The sequence below is a fragment of the Macaca nemestrina genome, chromosome 17, assembly GCF_043159975.1.
Source record: "Macaca nemestrina isolate mMacNem1 chromosome 17, mMacNem.hap1, whole genome shotgun sequence".
NCBI lineage: Eukaryota > Metazoa > Chordata > Mammalia > Primates > Cercopithecidae > Macaca > Macaca nemestrina.
This window is the reverse complement of record NC_092141.1, coordinates 24,142,381-24,163,358: the sequence shown is the minus strand read 5'-3', so window position 1 is coordinate 24,163,358 and position 20,978 is coordinate 24,142,381. Positions and strand designations below refer to the sequence as shown.

The 20,978-nt window shown below is 41.3% G+C and overlaps 2 long non-coding RNA genes across 2 annotated transcripts; one reads left to right on the top strand and one right to left on the bottom strand.

The window, feature by feature from the left end:
- Positions 1-1,504: 1,504 nt before the first annotated feature.
- On the bottom strand, positions 1,505-7,310 carry LOC139359342 (uncharacterized). Its single transcript, XR_011615263.1, has 3 exons — positions 7,250-7,310; positions 3,464-3,613; positions 1,505-1,616 (listed from the first exon to the last, which is right to left on the bottom strand). It is a non-coding gene; the product is annotated as an uncharacterized lncRNA (long non-coding RNA).
- A 7,587-nt stretch (positions 7,311-14,897) lies between these two features.
- On the top strand, positions 14,898-18,094 carry LOC139359341 (uncharacterized). Its single transcript, XR_011615262.1, has 3 exons — positions 14,898-15,015; positions 15,961-16,059; positions 17,971-18,094. It is a non-coding gene; the product is annotated as an uncharacterized lncRNA (long non-coding RNA).
- The last annotated feature ends 2,884 nt before the right edge of the window (positions 18,095-20,978 follow it).

Here is a 20,978-nt window from a genome sequence, read left to right as displayed (position 1 = left end):
AAGAAGTAACAGCAAGAAAAGCCACAATGGACAGTTGGGCATGAGAAACTGAAACACTGCCAGATAGCAAAATAAATCACAAGCATGGTAAATACAGAGTCTACAGGATGGGAGAAAATATTCCCAAACTATGCTTCTGACCCAGATCTAATAAGCCAAACTTTAACATGACCTTAAAAAAACCAGGAGATAGAAAAACAAACCATTCAAACAATGAGTAGACAATATAAACACACAGTTGTCAAAAGAAGATGTACAAGTGACTAACAGACAAGAATAAAACCTCAACATCACTCATCATGGGAGAAATGCCACTCACACACACACTGAGATACCATCTCATGCCGATCAGGATGACCATTTGTCCTAAGTCCAAGCATTAACATGCTGGCAAGGCAGAGGAGGAAAGAAAACACTGCTACACTCCTGGTGGGAATAAAAACTAGTTCTCACACTATGAGAAGTGGTTTGGCAACTCCTCAAAGAACTTAGAACCACCATCCAAATGAGCAATTACATAACTGGGTATCAACACACAGAAAAATAAATCATAAATCCTTCTTTCAAAATGACACAGGCCGGTATGTTCCTGGAAGTGCTATTCACATGGAAATATAAAATAAAATCGACCTATGTTCCCCTTAAGTTGATTCAATGTTTTAAAAGTGTTGTACATAGATGCCACAACATCCCATACAGTCAAAAAAGATAAAATAAAATTCATGCCCTTGGCAGCAACAAGGATGGAGCTGCAGGCAACTATGCTAAGCAAACTAAGGCAAGAACAGAAAATCAGATTCCATATAGTCTCATGGGGAAAGTATCTATAGACAACACAATGACTTTGTGATCCCTTTTTTTTCTCTCTGATGGGACACAGAAATTCCTGCTGACAAAAGCAAATATAAACTTGTGAGACAAACACTTCCGAGCTTCTGCATGGGGGAGAAAACAACGAACCCAAAGAGAAAGCATCTTACCCTGGCGGAAAGGATGATTGGGGTAAAATTAAGGAAAATCATAATTTTGGAAGAGTTGTTATCGAACATATTCAAGCACTATAGCTACTAAGTGGGGAAAAGATTAAATAAATAGACAAGCTAAAAATATGCAAAGGACCTGCACAACCTCTTCTGCACAGGACGTGAAACTGATTCACAGGTGAAACTAAAGATTCTCCACATAACTAGTCACTCCAAACATGTAAGTCAGAATCACACTCTGATATCAGATACCATTAAACTCCACTGAGAATGAACATTACCAGAAAAAAGCAATAAAAACTTTGGAAGGTAAAAGCAAGTGTAGGCTTACAGAAAGGGAAACTCTTATACACTATTCATGCCAATGTAAATTAGTGAATATACTGTGAAAAAATGTTGGGATGTTCCTTACACTGTGTATATGCATTTAAAGCAAAGGAAACCAGTACCTTAAGGAGTTATCTGACTTCCCATGTTTCATGGAGCACTATTCACAATACAGAAGATATGGAATCAACCTACCTGTCCACCCACAGATGAAGGGATGAAGAAACTGCAGTATATCTGCACAACGCAATACTCTTCATCCGTAACAAAGTAACGTAATTTTCATTTGGAGTCACATGGATGAACCTGGAAAATATGTTACATAAAATAAGCTAGGCATAGAAAGATAAAGACAGATTCATCTCACTTATATCAAATCCAAAAAACTTTGCCTTCACTAAGCAGAAAGTACAGTAGTGGTTTTCCAAGCAGAGGGGAAGGAGAGGATGGAAGGATTGGTTATGGAAACAAAGTTGCAGTTAGTTGGGACAAATACATTCTTGTTTGTGCTCTATACCACAGCTTGGTGTTTCTGTTTAACAAAATACTGTATTTTTCAAAAAACCTGGAAGGGAGCAATTTCAATGTTCTCACAAAAGAACAATAATACCTGTATGAAGGAACAAATATGATAAGTACCCCGATTTGATCATTACTAAAACTATACATGCATCAAAATGTCCCAGAGGAAAAACAGTCCCAGCATACTCTCTTAATTATATACTTTACTATGCACAGAAATGTAACGTGAATACACAATGCTAACGTTCACATGGAAACACAAACGGCCCTGAATGTCTAAGGAATCCTGACAAATAGAAACTAAGTTGGAGGACTCACAATCCCTGATATGCCACTATGCTCCAGCCTGGGTAAGAGAAAGAGACTCTGTCTCAAAAAGATTGTTAAAAATTTTGAGAGAATCATAGAAGTGATAACTACAGGGACTCTGTCACTCAGGCTGGAGTGCGGTGGCATGATCATGACTCGCTGCAGTCTTGACCTCCCCAGCACAAGTGATCCTCCCACCTCTTCCTCCTGAATAGTTGGAACTACAGGGCACACACCACCACGCCTGGCTAATTTTTTGAATTTTTTTTATACAGATAAAGTTTTGCCATGTTGCCTAGGCTGGTCTCAAATTCTTTGGCTCAAATGAGCTGCCCATCTCGGCCTCCCAAAGTGCTTGGATTACAGGCATGAGTCATCATGCGTGGCGATAAAAAAAAGAATGGCTAAATCAAAGTGAAAAATTTTTGCAAAAGAAAGGAAACAATGAACCCAAAGAGAAAGGCTGGGACAAGGTTTTGATGAATCACATATTGGCTAAGGGATTGTTATGGAGAATATGCCATATATTAACAGGACTAGGTAGCAAGAAAAAAACAAATGATCCACCCAAAACTCCCTTCCCCAGGTCAGGTGGCCATGAGTAGAGGGAGAGAATTAGGCAGGCGCTTGCATGGAGTGGAGAAAAGTGACCCCTATGTCCTGACAGCAGGGACAGAGATTTAAACATTCAGCAGACCAAGCACACTGGTTCACACCTATAATCCCAGCACTTTGGGAAGCTGAGGCAGGAGGATTGCTTTGAGCTCAGGAGTTCGAGATGAGCCTGGGCAACATGGCAAAACTCCGTCTCTACCAAAAATATTTTTTTAAAAATAGCTGGACATGGTGGCACAGGCTCAGCTACTGTGGAGGCTGTAGCTGGAGAATCCCTTGAGCCCAGAAAATGGGGTTTGCAGTGAGCTGAGATCTGCACTGCACTGTAGCCTGCGCAACAGGGCCAGACCCCATCTCCAAAACAAAACAAAAAAAAAAACAATTAAAAAATCACCAAACTCTGCAGGTTAAGTTGGATCCTTTCCTTCCATCTAAGGCTTGGATGCAAGACAGCCAAACTGGGGCCTGACCCAGGCCGGGCTTCCCCTTCCTCCCACAGCCAGAGCCTTCCTCTCTCTCCAACTACATGGGGAGTTTCTCTCAGAAACAGCCCTAAAGTCTCCTACACTTTCCAACCTCAAAAGCCCTTAAGGAATGAGTACTACTGTAAAATCAATACTAAGATGGCAAGAGAGAAAAAAGAAAAAGAGTGGGAACCTAGCAGGAATACACAGAACATTCCAGAAAATGAAATCTTCTGTACTCACCATGAAGGAAAAATGCCCCAAAGAAGCTGGGCTGTGGAGAAATCACATCGAAGTTGTCCTCAGCAGTCAGCACCAGGGATAGGAGGCCTTCTTCTTCCCCAGGATGCAGCCTCGAAGTTGTCCCAAAGGGGCCATGGCACGTGGTAGCTCCTGAGAACACACGAGCTCTTCTGGTTTAACATAGACAAGTCAATAAATGTAATACACCACATAAACAGAATTAAAAGCAAAATCACATGGTCATCTTGGTAGACACACAAAAGGCATCTGACAAAATCCAGCATCCCTTTATGATAAAAGCCCTCAGCAAAATATGCATAGAAGGGGCATGCCTTATGGTAATAAAAGCCATCTATGGCAAACCCACAGCCAACATTAATACTAAACGGAAAAATTGAAAGCATTTCCTCTGAGAACTGGAACAAGACAAGGATGCCCACTCTCACCATTTCTATTCAACAGAGCACTGACAGTCTTAACCAGAGCAATCAAACAAGTAAAAGAAATAAAGGGAAATAAAGGGCATCCAGATTGGTAAAGAGGAAGTCAAACTGTTGCTGTTTGCTGATGATATGATCGTATACCTGGAAAACCCTAAACACTCCTCCAAAAAGCTCCTAAAATGATAATTTCAGCAAATTTTCAGGATACAAAATTAATGTACCCCAATAAGTGGCTCTGCTATACACCAACAACACGTACACCAACAACATGCAAGCTGAGAATCAGATCAAGAATTCAACCCTTTTTACAATAGCTGCAAATAAAGAAATATAATACTCAGGAATATAACTAACCAGAAGGTAAAAAAGCTGTACAAGGAAAACTAAAAAACACTGCTGAAAGAAATCACAGATGACACAAACAAATGGAAACACACCTCATGCTCATGCTCATGCTCATGGATGGGTAAAATCAATATTGTAAAAATGACCATAATGCCAAAAGCAATTTACAAATTCAAAGCAATTCCCGTCAAAATATCACCATCATTCTTCACAGAACTAGAAAGGATAATTCAAAAATTCATATGGACCCAATAAAGAGCCCACATAGCCAAAGCAAGACTAAACAGAAAGAACAAATCTGGAGGCATTACGTTACCTAACTTCAAAATCTATACTACAAGGCCATAGTCAGCGGAACAGCATGGTACTGGTATAAAAATAGGCATGTAAACCAATGGAACAGAATAGAGAACCCAGAAATAAATTCAAATACTTACAGCCAACTGGTCTTTGACAAAGCACACAAAAACAAAGTGGGGAAAGGACACCCTATTCAACATATGCTGGGATAATAGGCAAGCCACTGCCAAAAAATGAAACTGGATCCTTATCTCTTACCTTATACAAAAATCAACTTAAACCTGAGACCTGAAACCATAAAAATTCCAGAAGATAACACTGGAAAAACCCTTCTAGGCATTGGCTTAGGCAAAGACTTCATGACCAAGAACCCAAAAGCAAGTGCGACAACAACAAAATGAAGATAAAGAGGTGAGAATTAAACCAAAAAGTTTCTGCACAGCAGAAGAAACAATTAGCAGAGTAAACAGACAACCCACGGAATGGAGAAAATCTTCACAATCTATACATCTGACAACGGACTAATATCCAGAATGCACAACTCAGACAAATTAGCAGGCGGGGGAAAAAAAAAGAAAAAAACAAAGCATTCAAATAATGGTCTAAGGACAATTCTCAAAGAAGATATAAAAAATGGCCAACAAATATATGAAAAAATGCTTCTAAAAGAATCAGTAAAAAAATAAATAAATATATAAAGTTCACACCAAAAGTAGTAATACTAGGAATAAAAGAGGGCTCAACACTGCAACTACTTAGAGGCAAAAGTTAATAAAGTCTTGTTTTGGGTTGTGAATCTTTGCCTTAAAACATTATACATGGCCGGGCATGGTGGCTCACAGCTGTAATCTCAGCACTTTGGAAGGCCGAGGTGGGTGGATCACCTGAGGTCAGGTGTTCTAGACCAGCCTGGCCAACATAGTGAAACCCTGTCTCTACTGAAAATACAAAAATTAACCAGGCATGATGGCAGGTTCCTGTAATCCCAGCTACTCGGGGGACCAAGGCAAGATACTGCTTGAACCCAGGAGACAGGGGTTGCAGTGAGCCGAGATTGCGCCATCATACTCCAGCCTGGGGGACAAGAGTGAGACTTTGTCTCAAAAACAACAACAACAACAAATACTACACATGATTCCCCCACATTCCTTTTTCTCTTGCAAAGAGGTGGGGATGAATCAGGTTTGCCCATGTGGCTGACAATACTCTTGAAAATGGTGGCAGAGAGCTGGGCGTGGTGCCTCACACCTGTAATCCCAGCACTTTGGGAGACTAAGGCAGGTGGATCACCTGAGGTCGGGAGTTCAAGACCCACCTGGCCAACATGGAGAAACCTGTTCTCTACTAAAAATACAAAATTAGCCAGGCACGGTAGCGCATGCCTATAATCCCAGCTACTCGGTAGGCTGAGGCAGGAGAATCTCTTCAACTCAGGAGGCGGAGATTGCAGTGAGCCAAGATCACCCCATTGCACTCCAGCCTGGGCGACAAGAGTGAAACTCCATCAAAAAAAACAAGAAGAAAAGGAAAGAAAAGAAAGGAAAGGAAATGAAAGGAAAGGAAAGGAAAAAGGAAAAGGAAAGAAAAGAAAGGAAAAGAAAAAGAAAAAAAAGAAAAGAAAATGGTGGCAGAGAAATAAAATAAAGTGAATACAGTTCACGTAATAATCTCATAAATTAGCACTTACTAGTCCTGTGACTCTTGCAAAGCTCCAGACAACTATGTGAGAGAGATGAAATGGCTCTTTACTACCAATATTTTATGTGATGCTTCGTTTTTTGATACCTTGAATACCTACTTACAACACATTAGCCCATTTATGCCAGAGGTTGCAATTTTTTGAATTTTTGCATGAGTGAAAAATCAGACTTTGTCGATGACCTTGAGCAGTAGGATATAAGTAACTCCCTCATGCTTACCATTCCAATGATGGAACACTAGACATAAGTGGGTTAACACAATCATGAAAGCATAGGTATTCAAGTAACTAATTATACAACACAGTTTTTTTTCCTAATCTCTAGAACACAGTAAGGGACCATTTATTTCAAAAATACAACACAGTGACAACTAGTTTCTTTTTAACTCAGTTTTGGTTTGTCGTTTGTTATGGCCATTGCTGGGCATAAAGAAAACAGAGAAGAAGAAACAAGAATAGAAACATGAAATAGAAGCAGCAGCAAAAGAAAATGAAGAGGAACAAGATGAAAAGAAGAAAACACAGGCTAGAAGAAAAAAGAACAGGTGTGGGAATCAGAAGGCCTATTATGAAACCTTTTATCCCCTCTGCAATTCAGGAAAATGTCCAAGACTATCACAACAAAAAAGAAGCAAAAAAGATACACAAATAGTCACACCCTAAATTTTGTTAAGAATGAGATAATGCTGCCACTTGCCTAGCTCAGTCACCAGCAGGAGGAGGGCACTCTCCAGAGATTGCAGGAGAAGGGGGAGAACTCCTCCTTTCCCTAGGTGCACCTCCACCACTGCCACCAAGGCCACCGGTACATCACCCGCAGGTTCCTCCCCACCCCAGGTCGGGCTGGGCCCTGCAGCACTCCTACTCCCCCTTCCCGGCTCCCAGACTTGCTGCTGCTACCACCACTAGCACCGAAGCCAATACAACCACTGTCACCCTCAATGCAGCAGCCCACCCTACAAGGTTCCTAACACTTTGCCCCCGCGGGCATCCTCCTACCACTCCAGTCGAGTTGCAGTCTGTCGCTGCCACCAACCGCGCATGAGGTGATCTGCAGAGCCACGATATAGGAAAGGCTCCAGCGTAGCACAGGTGACTTCTCCTCCTCCTCCCGCCTGGCTTGCAGCAGCTGGGCAGGCAAAGCCAGAAAAGCCTAGAATGGGACACAGGGAATGGTAGTGTTAGAGCCTCACCTTGTCATGCTGGCAACTGGGTGGCAGGGACCAGTTTCAGTGAAGGCACTCACACCCATCCTCCAAAGTCCAGCCTATCCTTCTGGCAAAAGCTGGCCAGGAACTGGGGCCTGGGGTGGGTGTGAGTGCCTTTGCTGAAACCGGCCCCTGGCCAAGTGCAGCTGGACAGAAATTGCTGGACCCACCAGCCTGCGCTCCTTGCGAAGCAGGAGTGGGAGAAACTCAGACCCAACTAGCCCTCCCCACCCAAGTGCTGGTTCCCGTTCCTGACACCTCCACCTACAGTGCCCCGCCCCCACAGTTCCCCATGATACCTACTAATCCCTACCCGGTGGTCTCTGCAACACAGAGCCTGGGGGCATGGCCTAGGGAACCATGACAGGTGTGGAAGCCCTACCCTGCTCAAGACTGCAGGAACAGGAGGAGATCACATTCTAGAGTTCAGAGTCCAGCAAGAGGAGAATGGTCACCGCAAAGAAAAATGAGGCCACTGCTGACACTGTCACTGCCACCTCCACAGCCCACGAACACCGCTGGCAGTGTAACTTCTGATAGCATCCCTAATCTGCCCCCTGCTGCTGGCAGTGAAGCCCCCAGATAAAACACACCCAACACATCCCGTGCCAACTGCAGGCAATGTAACCCCGATATACCCCCAAAACACCCGATAGTGCCCACAATCTGACCCAGCCATGGGTGTTGCTGCATAGATAGTGCCCCAATACCACCCCACTCCGCCATGGGCAGTGCAGCTCCTGATAGCTCACCGCAAGTAAGGACAGAGCAGCACCTGACAATGCCCCTAAACCACCCCCCACTGCCAACATTGCACCTCCAGATAACCACCCAACCCGCCCCCTGTCGCGGGCGGTACAGCAAAAAATAGCGCCCCAACCCGTCCCCAGCCACTGGCAGTACACGTTAGGGTACACAACTCACCTCCCCCGAGCACCTCCGCCACACCGTGGGCAATGTGGCCCCTGACAGCCAGCCAACCCACCCCACCACCAGCAATGCAACCCCAGAGAGTGCCCCCAACCAGTCCCCTGCCACAGGCAATGCAGCTTCCGGCAATGAGCCCCAATAGGGCATCCAACCCCTGCCCCCAGAGGTGGACAGTGCGGCACCGGATAACTCACCTACCCCATGACATTTCTACCACTCTGGCCGAGCTGCAAGGTCCGAAGTCACCACCAACCGCAGCGAGGCGAGCCGCGGTGGCGGCGCAGCCTCCAGCATGCGTCAGTGCCTCTCCTTTCTACTCGTCTTCCCGCCCGGCAGGAAAAGCTCCTGCTGCTGGCTGCCCTCCAACCGCTCTGTCGCCGCCACCAACCACAGCCCCAGCTCCAGTTGGCAGAAGCGTTGGCCCCTCCTCCTAGTTCCCTAAGCCAGGGACTCGCCGCCAACACCGAACAGCCTGAAATGGCCTAACGCTGCCTCAGCATGCTTTATATACTAATGTTACACCACACGCAGTTCCTGGACTACATGGTCTGATTGGATGGGAGAAAAGCCTCCAGGCCTACTCTCATTGGACTTTATTTTCATGCTGTGACTGGTTGTCTTAAGACTTGCTCTCACCCAATAAGAACATGATAATAAAGTCCAATCCGAGTAACCCTGGAGGTTTTTTCATGTCCAATCAGAACACGCCATCCAGGAATCCTCATGTATATAAGCTCAGTATATGCACGATGCTGAAGGGAAGTGAGGGCCTTCCAGGTTCCCATACTTTCCCGTAGAGCTGCTTAGTGCCTGGCTTAGAGTATCGGGAGTGGGTAATTACCGGTCGTTTGCTGGAGGCTGGAGCATAGCAGCTCGACTCGCTGCTGTTGGTGGTGGTGGCAACTGAGACAGCAGCGCGTCTGGAGCAATAGGAGGAGGAAAATAGCTTTGGGATAGATGGAGGGGGGTCAAGAGGGTGGTTAGTGCGAAAGGGAAAAGAGGATAGCGAGCAGGAGAAAGTGTTGCAAAAAGACCGTGGGGAAAAAGATGGTGGGAAAAAAAGTTTTTGGGTAGATGGAGGGGAAAAACAGGGTGGGCAAGCGGGAGGGAGGGAAGGTTTTGCAGAAAGGCGGTGGGTAAAAGTTTATGGGTAGATGGAGAGGGAAAAAAGGATGGCAAGAGGGAGGAGGAAAGAGAGTGGGGGGGGGAAACGGGGGCGAGCAGTAGGGAGAGAAGGTTTCGTGAAAAGACAGTGGGGACAAAAGTTTTCGGGTAGATAGAGGGGGAAAAGAGAGTAACAAGTGGGGGAAGGAAAAAGAGGGTAGCCAGCGGGAGGAAAACAAGATTTTGCGAAAAGACAGTGGGCAGAAAAGACAGACGGTGAAGAAAGAAAAGATGGTGGGTAAAAAGAGTTTGCGTAGATGGAGGGGGGAAAGAGGGTGACGAGGAGCAGAAAAGAGGGTGGCTAGAGGGAGCGGGGAAAGAGGGTTGGGGAAAATAGTTTGGGGTAGATAGAGGGCAAAAAAGAGAGTGGCAAGCCGGATAGGGCAAAGAAGAGTATGAGTGGGAAGGGGGAAGACTTTGTGAAAAGACAGTGGGGAAAATTTGGGGGGATAGATGGAGGGGAAAAAGAAGGAGGTGAACAGGAGTGAGGAGTAGGCTTTGCGAAAAGACGGTGGGGAAATGTTTTTAGGTAGTTGGAGAAGGGAAAGAGGGTGGCAAGGAGGAGCGGGGGGAAATACGATGAGGAAAACAGTTTTTGGGTAGATGAAAGGGGAAAAGAGGGTGGTAAGCAGCAGGAGTGGGGAGAAGGCTTTGGGAAAAGATAGGGGAAATGTTTTTGCTTAGATGAAGGAGCAAAAGAGGGTGAAGAGAGTGGGACGGGGAAAAAGAAGGTGGCCAGGGAGAAGGGGAAAAGACGGTGGGAAAAAACAGTCAAAGAGTTTGGGTAGATGGATGGGGAAAAGGGTGGTGAACGGGAGAGTAGAGAAGGGTGTGCGAAATGACGATGGGGAAAAAATGGTAGGGAAAAAGTTTTGGGGTAGATGGAGGAAGAAAAAGGGTGGCATGGGGGAGGAGGCCAAAGGCAGTCGGGAAAAGAAGGTGGGGAAATAATGGTGGGAGACAAAGTTTGGGGTAGAATTTTTTTTAAATCAGATTATTTGTATTTTTGCTTTTGAGTAGTTTGAGTTCTTTATATATTTTGTGTCTTAACCCCCTTTACTGATGCATAGTTTGGAAATACCTTCTTCCTTTCTCTGGGTTGTTGCTTCTACTGATTGCTTCCTCTGCTTTGCAGAAGCTTTTAAGTTTAATGTAATTACAACTTTGCTTTCGTTGCTTGTGCTTTTGACAAGTTTAATGTAAATACATCTTTGCTTTTGTTGCTTGTGCTTTTGATGTCTGTTAGAAAATTCCTTGTCCTAACTGATTTCATGAAGCATTTATCCTATGTTTTCTTCTCTAGTAGTTTCATAGTTTCAGGTCCTACATTTAAATCTTTATTTTGAGTAGACTTTTGTATATGGTAAGATAACAGTCTAGATGTATTCTTGTACATGTGGGTGTTGGGTTTTCCTAGCACAGTTTATTGAAGAGATTGTCCTTCCCGAATGTGTGTTCTTGGTGTTTTTGTTAAAAATGAGTTGACTGTAAATGGGTGAATTTATTTCTGATTTCTCTATTCTATTTCATTTGTCTGTGTCTGTCTGTCATTACTTTGTTTCTCTCTCTCTCTCCCACCCCTTTTTTAGATCGTACCATGCTGTTTTGATAGTACCTGCCTTACTATAGATTTGTAATATATTTTGAAATCAGGTTGTGTGATGACTCCAGCTTTTCTTTTTATTCCACATTTTTTAATCTATTTGAAGTATTTTGCACTTCCATGTGAATTTTAGGATTTTTTTTTTCTGTATGAAGAATGTCTTGTAATTTAATACTGATTGTATTGATTGTGTAGATCACATTGGGTGATACAGATACTTCCACAATATTCTTCTAGTGCTTGGACGTGGAATATCTTTTCATTTACTTGTGTCTGCTTTAATATCTTTCATCTATACTTTATAGTTTTCATTGTGGATCTTTTGTCTTTTTGGTTACGTTTATCCCTAGGTATCATTTTATTGGTAATGAAATAGATTTCTTGATTTCCTTCTTAGTTATTTCACTATTGGTGCATGAGTATGCTACTCATTTTTATATATTGATATTGTATCTTGCAACTTGACTGAATTTATTATTTCTAGTAGGTTTTTTTGTGGAATCTTTAGGGTTCTCTTTCTACGTATGATCATATCCCTTGCAAACAAAGACAGTTTGATTTCCTTTTTTTCCAATTTGGGTGTCTTCATTGCATTCTCCTGTCTAGTTGCTCTACCTAAGACTCAGTATTATGATGAATAAAAGTGGTGTAAAAGCAGCCACACTTGTTCCAAATCTTAGAGGAAGCGCTTTTGACTTTTCCCCGTTGATTATGATGTTAGCTGTGGGTTTGTCATATGGCCTTTATTGCGCTGACATATGTTCCTTCTATACTCATGCTGTTCAGTTTTTGTCATGAAGGAATGTTGATTTTTTTCCAGCATTTACTGAAGTGATTATATGGTTTTTGTTCTTGATTCACTGAATGTGATGTCGCACATTTATTTATTTGTGTTTATTGAATCATCCTCATATTCCTGGAATGAATTCCACTTGATCATGGCAGATCATCTTTTTATGTGTTGTCAAATGCAATTTTCAAGTATTTTGTTGAGGACTTTTTGCGTCTGTGTTCATCAGGGATATTTGCCTATGGTTTTCTTTTTGTGTTGTGCCCTGGTTTGGTTTTTGTACCAGGGTCATGCTGTCCTCATAGAACAAGTTTTGAAGCCTTCATTCCTCTTCATTTTTTTTGAGGAATATTTTGAGTAAAATTGGTATTAGCTCTTTTAAAAATGGTAGAATTCAGCAGTAAAACCATGATTATTGTGTTTTTCTTTGATTGAAGACTTTTTATTACTGCTTGAATTGCATTACTCATTATTGTTCTGTTCAGGTTTTTTATTTCTTCATCATTCTATCTTGGGAATTTGTTATGTGTCCAGAAATTTATTCATTTCACCTAGATTTTTCAATTTGTTTTTATATAGGTGTTTTTAATAATCTCTTACCATCCTTCGTATTTCTGTGTTATCAGTTGTAATGTCTCCTTTTTCAGCTATGATTTTATTTGTTTCCTTTTTCTTTTCCTTGGTCTAGTTAAAGCTCATCAGTTTTGATTTTTTTCTTAAAAATCCCAGTTCTTTGTTCCATTGACTTTTTGTATTTTTTGTTTCTATTTTTAAATTTTCCTCTTTAATATTTATGATATTTTTTCTACTAAATTTAGCGTTTCATTTTTCTTGTTTTTCTCATTACTTCAGGTGTACTGTCAGGTTGTTTATTTGAGATCTTTCTACTTTTCTGATGTAGGCATTTATAGCTATGTACTTTTCCTCTTACAACTGCCTTTGCTGCATCCCACAGGAATTTTTATGTTTTGTTTCCATTCTTATTTGTTTCAATAAATTTTTAATTATTTTATTTTATTTATTTATTTATTGGTTGTTCATGATCATGTATTTTAATTTCCATATATTTGTACAGTTTTTAAAGTTCCTCCTGTTACTGCTTTCTAGTACTATTTCACTGTGGTCAGAAAAGATACTTGATATGATTTCAGTTGTTAAAAATGTGTTGTGACTTGTTTTTTGGCCTAACACATAGTCTGTCTTGGAGAATAATGCATGTGCTACTCAGTGGAATGTGCATTGTGCAGTTGTGGAGTGGAGAGCTGTCCATATTAGGTCCATTTGGAATAGAGTACAGTTTAACTGATGATGTTTTGTTGTCTGGATGATCTGTCCATTGATGATAGTGGGGTGTTGGTTATAGTGGAGCATTGAAGTATTCTATTACTGTATTGCAGTCCATCCGTCCTGTAAGGTTTGTTGATATTTGCTTCTGTGTTTAGTGCTTGAGTGCTGGTTGCATATGCACTTATAATTGTTATGCTGCTGTTTACTTCTTTCTGACTACATGATTATCTTCATTTTTTTTCCTTTTTTGACTGAAAGTCTGTTTTATGTAAGTAGAGCTACTCCTGCTTTTTCTGTTTCCATTGGTATGGGATATCTTGTATCATCCCTTCACTTTCAGTCTATATATTATATATGTCTTTACGGGTGAACTGAGTTTCTTGTAGGTAGTATACAATTGGGTCTTATTTTTTAACCCATTCAGCCCCTAAGTCTTAGAGAATTTAATTCATTTATATTCAAGGCTATTACTAACAGGTAAAAACACACTACTGCCAGGTTTTACTTGTTTTCTGGTTGTTTTGCTACTCTCTCTTTTTTTTTTTTTATTCTTTCTCCCTTCCTTCCTCTTTCTCTTCTCTCTGATCTCTCTCTTTCTTTCTTCCTTTCTTTTCTTTCCTCCTTCCATTCCTTCCTGTCGTTATTTGTAGTGAGGTAATTTTTTCTGGTAGTGTGTTTTAATTCCTTGCTTTTAATTTTTGGGGTGTCTGTTATCGATTTTGTTTTCTGGTTACCATGAGGCTAAACAACATAATTATAACAAGTTATTTTAAACTGAAGAATACTTAACTTTGATTGGTCTCAGCTACTCAGGAGGCTCAGATGGGAGGATTGCTTGACACTAGGAGGCCGAGGTTGCAGTGAGTTGAGATCATGCCACTGCACTCTCCAGCCTGTGTGACAGAGTGAGACCTTGTCTCATAAAATAAATAAATAAAAATGCAATAGCTTATAATGAATTCTGATTGTAAATTTTGAGATGATGATTGATAAGGTATAGAAAAGAAAGTGGAAATCATTCGTAATCTCATTACCCAAAGATGACTACTACTAATGTTTTGGTACATATGCTTCCTAATTCATAACCCTCTCTCCCTCACACACACACACAAATGTACACATACAATAGATACATTTTATACACAAATATAATTTTATTGTAGCATTTTAAGAAAAACAGCTTTGTAATTTTTTATTTAAAATATTGTGAATATCTTTTGTGAATAATATTCATATAAAATATTATACATCTTAGGCCAGGTGTGGTGGCTCATGCTTGCAATCCCAGCACTTTGGGAGGCCAAGGTGGGTGGATCATGATGTCAGGAGATCAAGACCATCCTGGCTAACACAGCAAAACCCCGTCTCCCCTTTTAAAAAAAAAGTTAGCTGGACATGGTGGCACACACCTGTAGTCCCAGCTACTCGAGAGGCTGAGGCAAGAGAATCACTTGAACCTGGGAGGTAGAGGTTACAGCGAGCCAAGTTCGTGCCACTGGACTCTAGCATGGGCGAAAGAGCAAGACTCTGTCTCAAAAATATATATATGTTATACATCTTAGTTTTAAGATTGTGGTTTCTGCTCTTTGGGGTGGCAGGTACACTTCTTGCTAAAATGAATCATCTCAGTGTCTTTGATTTTCCTTCTCTCCCCTAGGCTATTGCTTTGGAAGGGGGCCCTGGATCTCCCTCCTGTTTACTTGGGGGCAAACATAGTATCATGGGGTTATGAAAACGTTGCCTGCGCCACATAGCAACCCTGGCTCCAGTTCTGAAAATAAAGGTAACGTAGGAGTTTTTGCTCTCTGATTAATACTAAGATGTAAATAAAGTGGTTTTAGATCATTGTAGCAAATGATTTAGATATAACTCTGTGTTCCTTTTAATTAAGAGCTCAGGATTTCTTCACAGTATGTTCATTGCCTGCTTTATCAGTAAAAGTATAGTAGAGACGGGGTTTCACCATGTTTATCAGGCTGGTCTCGAACTCCTGACCTCAGTGATCCACCCTCCTCGGCCTCCCAGAGTACTAGGATTACAGATGTGAGCCACCACACCCAGCTGTCACCTTCTTATTTAGATGGAGTCTTGTGTGAAACACACCATGGAACTCATGTTCACTTACAGCTGGGAAAGGCTGACCACCTTGTGTGATGAGATTGGAGCCTGTCTGCCACACCTCCCTGTGTGTCTCCGCATGTCCTCAGGCCTGCTGGCGGGGCGAGGGCTCCCTTGTCTTGATCTCTTATGCAGAGGAAGGACATGGCATGTGTTGAGAGCCAGCCTGGAGGTGGTACATAGTAACTGCCCAGCCAGTGGAACCCAGCAGGAAAGTGAGAACTGTTCTTGTCCATCCTTTTTTTTTTTTTTTTTTTTGATACAGAGTCTCACTCTGTTGCCTAGGCTGGAGTGCGGTGGCATGATCTTGGCTCACTGCAACCCCTGCCTACTGGGTCCAAGTGATTCTTTTGCCTTAGCCTCCCAAGGAGCTGGGATTGCAGGCGCCCAGCACCATCTCTGGCTAATTTTTGTATTTTAGTAGAGACAGGGTTTCACCATGTTTTCCAGGTAGGTCTCGAACTCCTGGCCTTAAGAGATCTTACCACCTTGGCCTCCCGAAGTGCTGAGATTACAGGCATGATCCATCGCGCTCAGTCTAGAACTTACTTTTCCCTTTTCTCTTCCTTTTCTTTACAAATTTGACACAGAGTCTTGTTCTGTCACCCAGGCTGGAATGCAGTGGTGTGATTGCGGCTCACTGCAACATCCACCTCCCCGGGCTCAAGCAATTCTCCTGCCTTAGCCTCCCGAGTAGCTGGGACTGCAGGTATGTGCCACTATGCCCAGCTAATTTTTCTTTGTATTTTTAGTAGAGACAGGCCAGGCTAGTCTTTAACTCCAGACCTCAACTGATCCACCTGCCTCGGCTTCCCACAGCGCTGGGACTCCAAGCATGAGCCACTGTGCCTGGCCGAACTTCCCTTTTCTTTCCATTTCTTGGTATTTGGAAAGTGAGCAGCCATGGTGTTTTCAGCTGGTGCAGACCCATCTGGTATGCTCGTAAGGCTTCTAGCTGAAGGAAGTGTCCACCCTGCAGTCTCGCTGGCATCCCATCACCTTCCAGAAGCAGGACGCCGGCTGTGTGTGCTCTTGGCCCACACTGAGCCTGTGCTCGGGGTGCTTCTCTTGCCAGTTTCCCCACCCCTTGTTTTGGGTGAGGTCCCTGCCCGGCTGGCATGGGAAACAGGATGGGGAGTGGTCACCACTATGGTTTGTTGCAGAGTGAGTTTTGTGGCTGCCCTGCCTAGGCCTGGCTCCCATGTTTCTCCCACTTGGCTGCAGTTCCAGCCCTACCCCGTCTCCCATGGCTTCCTGCCCAGCCCCGCACGGCAGCCTTCCCAGCACCCAGAAACGGCACAGACCCCACAGAACTCCAGTGTCCCCTCCCCTAGACTTTTACATACACCTGGTAAGTTGGTCCTGGGGCCCACAGCCCCATCATGTGAGCTGTATGTGGCCTGGTGGTTGAGGTGATAAGGTCACCTCAAAATTACAAAATTTTGTGACAATATTGTTTTTTCAGTTTTTTAAACTATGATCTTTTTTAAATTTTCTGTAATACCAATGCTTTTGATGAATGAATTAATCACGGACACCTGCTTAGAAGACAAAAATATATACAGAATTTTGTGGTCTACTTCCTCAATTATATAAATCATTACATTTTAACGAGCATGAAGTCACCACGCTGAGGAAAATGTAGATGTGTAAACCTCAAGTTTGCCATTATCTTATAGGAATGGGTGTGCTCAGTTACTTGACAGCTGAATTAAACCTTACTCTAGGGCAGCGCTCTCCACTACTAATATAATGAGAATCCCGTATGTTATTTAAAGTTTTCTAGTTACTACATTAAAGAGTAGAGTAAAGAGATGCAGGTAAAATTAATTGTATCAATGTTTTATTTAACCGGGTGTATATTATCTATAATTTTAACATGTAATCAATATAAAAGTTATTAATGACATAGTTCATTCTTTTTTTCAATAAAGTCTTTCGAACTTTGGTGTGTCTTTTATACTTACAGCACATCTCGATTTGAACAAGCCACACTTAAAGTGCTCAATAGCCATGTGTGGCTGGCTAGTAGCTACCATGTTAGACAGTGCAGCTCTAGAGTGGGGATCAGGTAACTTTTCTCTAAAAAGTCAGATAGTAAATATGTTAGGCTCTGTGGGTCATACGGTTTCTGTCATAACCATTCAGTTCTGCCTTTGGAACATGAAAGTGGCCATAGACAATATGTGAATGAACAGGTGTAGCTGTGTTTAACTAAAACTTTATATTTACAATAGCAAGTGATAGGCTGGATTTGGCCTGTGGATGGCAGCTTGCAGACCCCACTGTGGAGCACTAGGTTTATAGGCAGTCTCTGCTGTGCATGTGGTTTATTGTTTCTTATGTCAACTGCAAGGATGAGATAAATGGATAGAAACACTGGGTGTTTAATGAAACATAGGGGGCTTATAAATACTTGCTTTTTTTCTATAACCTATAGACTTGTTTCCTTTGATTATAATGCCATCAACACTTTGATAACTATTTCACTAAAACCCTACAGGGAAACTAAGCTTCTCTCAACTTGTATTCATTATGGTAGAATGCCATTATTGTGTCTGGTTATATCTGCATTCGGTTTTTGATGATGCTAGTAACAATGAACTTTGTGTTGCTGCAGCTCACAAATGCTTTTTTACATCTGCAAGAAATTAACTAGTCATCAAACGCTTAGTAGCACAGAAATTCTCGAGTGGTTGTGGGAAATTTTGATCTGCAGGAATAAATTTCTTCTTAAAAATAAGGTAAGCAAAATGACATCTTTAAAAAATGGAAGAATATTTGGAATGGTAACGGGGAGAGATTAAAAAGTGTTTTCTAGCTAAATTAGTTTCTATTTCAGCTTCTCCTTTCTCCCAAGGTTCTCAAAAGGATACATATGTGCAGAGGACAATGGCTGGCAAATCAACATTTTAAAAGTTATTCAGAGGCTGTGGCCTTAAAACCACACTGTTGATGAATTCTAGTTCTAGTTGAGTTAAATAGGTCTCTGTGGGGCAGGCCTAGGAAAAGTGGGGACTGCTATATCCAAAGTAGCTTGAGGAGCATGTTCCATCTTTACTCTCAAGTTCATACAGAAGACATAATTCATCCATTGAATTTGATTTAACATGTAGCTTCTATAATGAAGAATTCTGTTATGGCATAGATTTAGGAGTACTTGATTTAATGAGTTTTTGTCCATTTCTAGAATCATAGCTCTGAGAAATTGTAAAGGCCTAGATGTCATGGCTAGACTAGTCCAGAGAATTATCTATCAAGAAGGAAAAGGGAAAATGTTGAGGGTCCTCAATCTAGATTTATTTCTATTCCTCCAATAAGGGTTTCACCTCTTGAAAATATCAGGAGACTTCTTCGTTGGGGTGGAGTGAAATTTTTGAGATTCTGAACTATTGAAACATAGGTTGTGGAGGATAGAGAAGAACCTTAAATTTTTTTTAACAAATAGTTTCTATAGTTAATAAATTTAGGGATTCTCCTATGGCCTAGTTTTGGGAGTGCCTGATTCAATGAGTTTTTAATCTGGTACTAGCGGCATAGCTGTGAAAAACCTTAAATGTATGAAACTCATATCCTTTTTGTTATTATACTGCTTGTGGTTAATAAATTGTCTCTGTTTAGAAATAGATTAATGGTGAAGTGGTTTTATTCACATCTGGCCTATTTGATGTGTTAATGTAGCAAAATTTGGCATTATTCCAAAGATACAGAAAGAGACTAGACTTCAGACTTTCATGCCCTTGCCTATGGTGTAATCTCCAGAATATGAGTATGAGGAATCCACTAATGAATTCCTAGTGCCCTGGTCAGCACAGTCACTCTTGTGACATACTGGGTGTATATACCAGGGTTAATTACTGGTCCAGAATAACTTAATCTCAAGAGTTAATTTCTAGTTATCCCAACATGGCACAGGATAAAATCTTATAGAAAAAACAATCTTTGTCATTGAGATTGAATCATAGTTTTCACATAGTAGATTTACGTTCATGTTTTACTTATATTTGTGTTAGGCTTAATTTATATTTGTAGAATCTACTGTTTCTGATGATTTAGAGAATGGATGGGAAACTGAAAGAAATTTTAAAGACATTAAGTAAACATTAATTGTTCTAATGGGTTTCTAGTGAATCTCCTTCAAGGTGGGGCAGAGAGACTGAGAGGAGAGGTTTTCTAGGAGAGTCTCAGACAGGAAGACAAGTCAAACAAGTTTTTATTCCTCTTGGTGGTCAGTGCTTCAGTAAAGCTTATTTATTTCTTTTTTTCTAGCAGGCAGATAGAAGTTCCCGTCACTTTCTCCTTTTTCATGGAGTAGGATGTGATATTCCGTCTAGTGGAAATACCAGTCAAATGTCCATAGATCATGAAGAGTTACTACATACTCCTAGAGACTCTCTCCAGAAGGGAAAAGGGAACTCCTCCATGGTCAGCTTCTTTTGTAATTTTCCTGTATCATCTTGTGTGTTCTATTTGTTTTCTGAATGAACTTTGGTAAATTTCATCTAGGTAATATACTGTAATAGTGAAAAACTGATTAGACTCCCGTTCTATCACTGCTCTTTGTAGAACTTTGGGCAAGTTCTTAACATCCTTGTTCCTCAGTTCCTCAACTTTAAAATGGGGGCAATAATAATTCCTGCCCCAGAGTTGTTGTGAGGGTTAAATAAAAGGATGTGTAAATAGCACTTGACACAAGCTGTATCTGATAACTATAATTATTATAAACCTCCACCCCATAAGAAACCATGCATACCACAGAAGTATAGAATTTGTATCACCTAACAAAGATACAGATTTACAGGGATAAAAACAAAGAATATTGCTTCATGTTAAAGATAAGTGTTTCTCCTATCACAGGTGGGAATTGAATAATGAGAACACATGGACACAGGAAGGGGAACATCCCACACCAGGGCCTGTTGTGGGATGGGGGGAGGAGGGAGAGATAGCATTAGGAGATATACCTAATGTAAATGACTAGTTAATGGGTGCAGCACACCAACATGGCACATGTATACATATGTAACAAACCTGCACATTGTGCACGTGTACTCTAGAACATAAAGTATAATAATAATAAAAAAGATAAGTGTTTCTGTGTTTTGTGTTTGTGTGTATAATTTCTCTTAAATATAAATCATATTTCAAGTGAAAATATCAGATCATTATAGAAGAGTTTATTTTCCAGACCAAAACATTTTTCATCCCTAATTTTTAATACAACCTCACTAAAGAAAACAAAAATCTAAGCAGTATTGTATTTACTATTGTCTGTTGTACTTGCAGAATTTGCATTTGTTTATCAATTATTTTCTCCATTTTATGTTTGGGGAATAGATAATTCAGAATCAAGTCTATCTTCTACAGCAATATTTACTTTTTGTTTATGCCCTTGTTTCAAAGAGTGCTGCAGTGTGCTTATTTTATTACTTCCCTATAGCAAGTAGATAGAATTTTCTGTTACTTCCTCTTTTTTTATTTTATTTTATTTTTACTTTTTTATTTTTTGAAGATGGAGTCTCACTCCATTGCCCAGGCTGGAGTGCAGTGGCATGATCTCGGCTCACTGCAAGTTCTGCCTCCCAGGTTAACATTATTCTCATGCCTCAGCCTCCCAGGTAGCTGGGA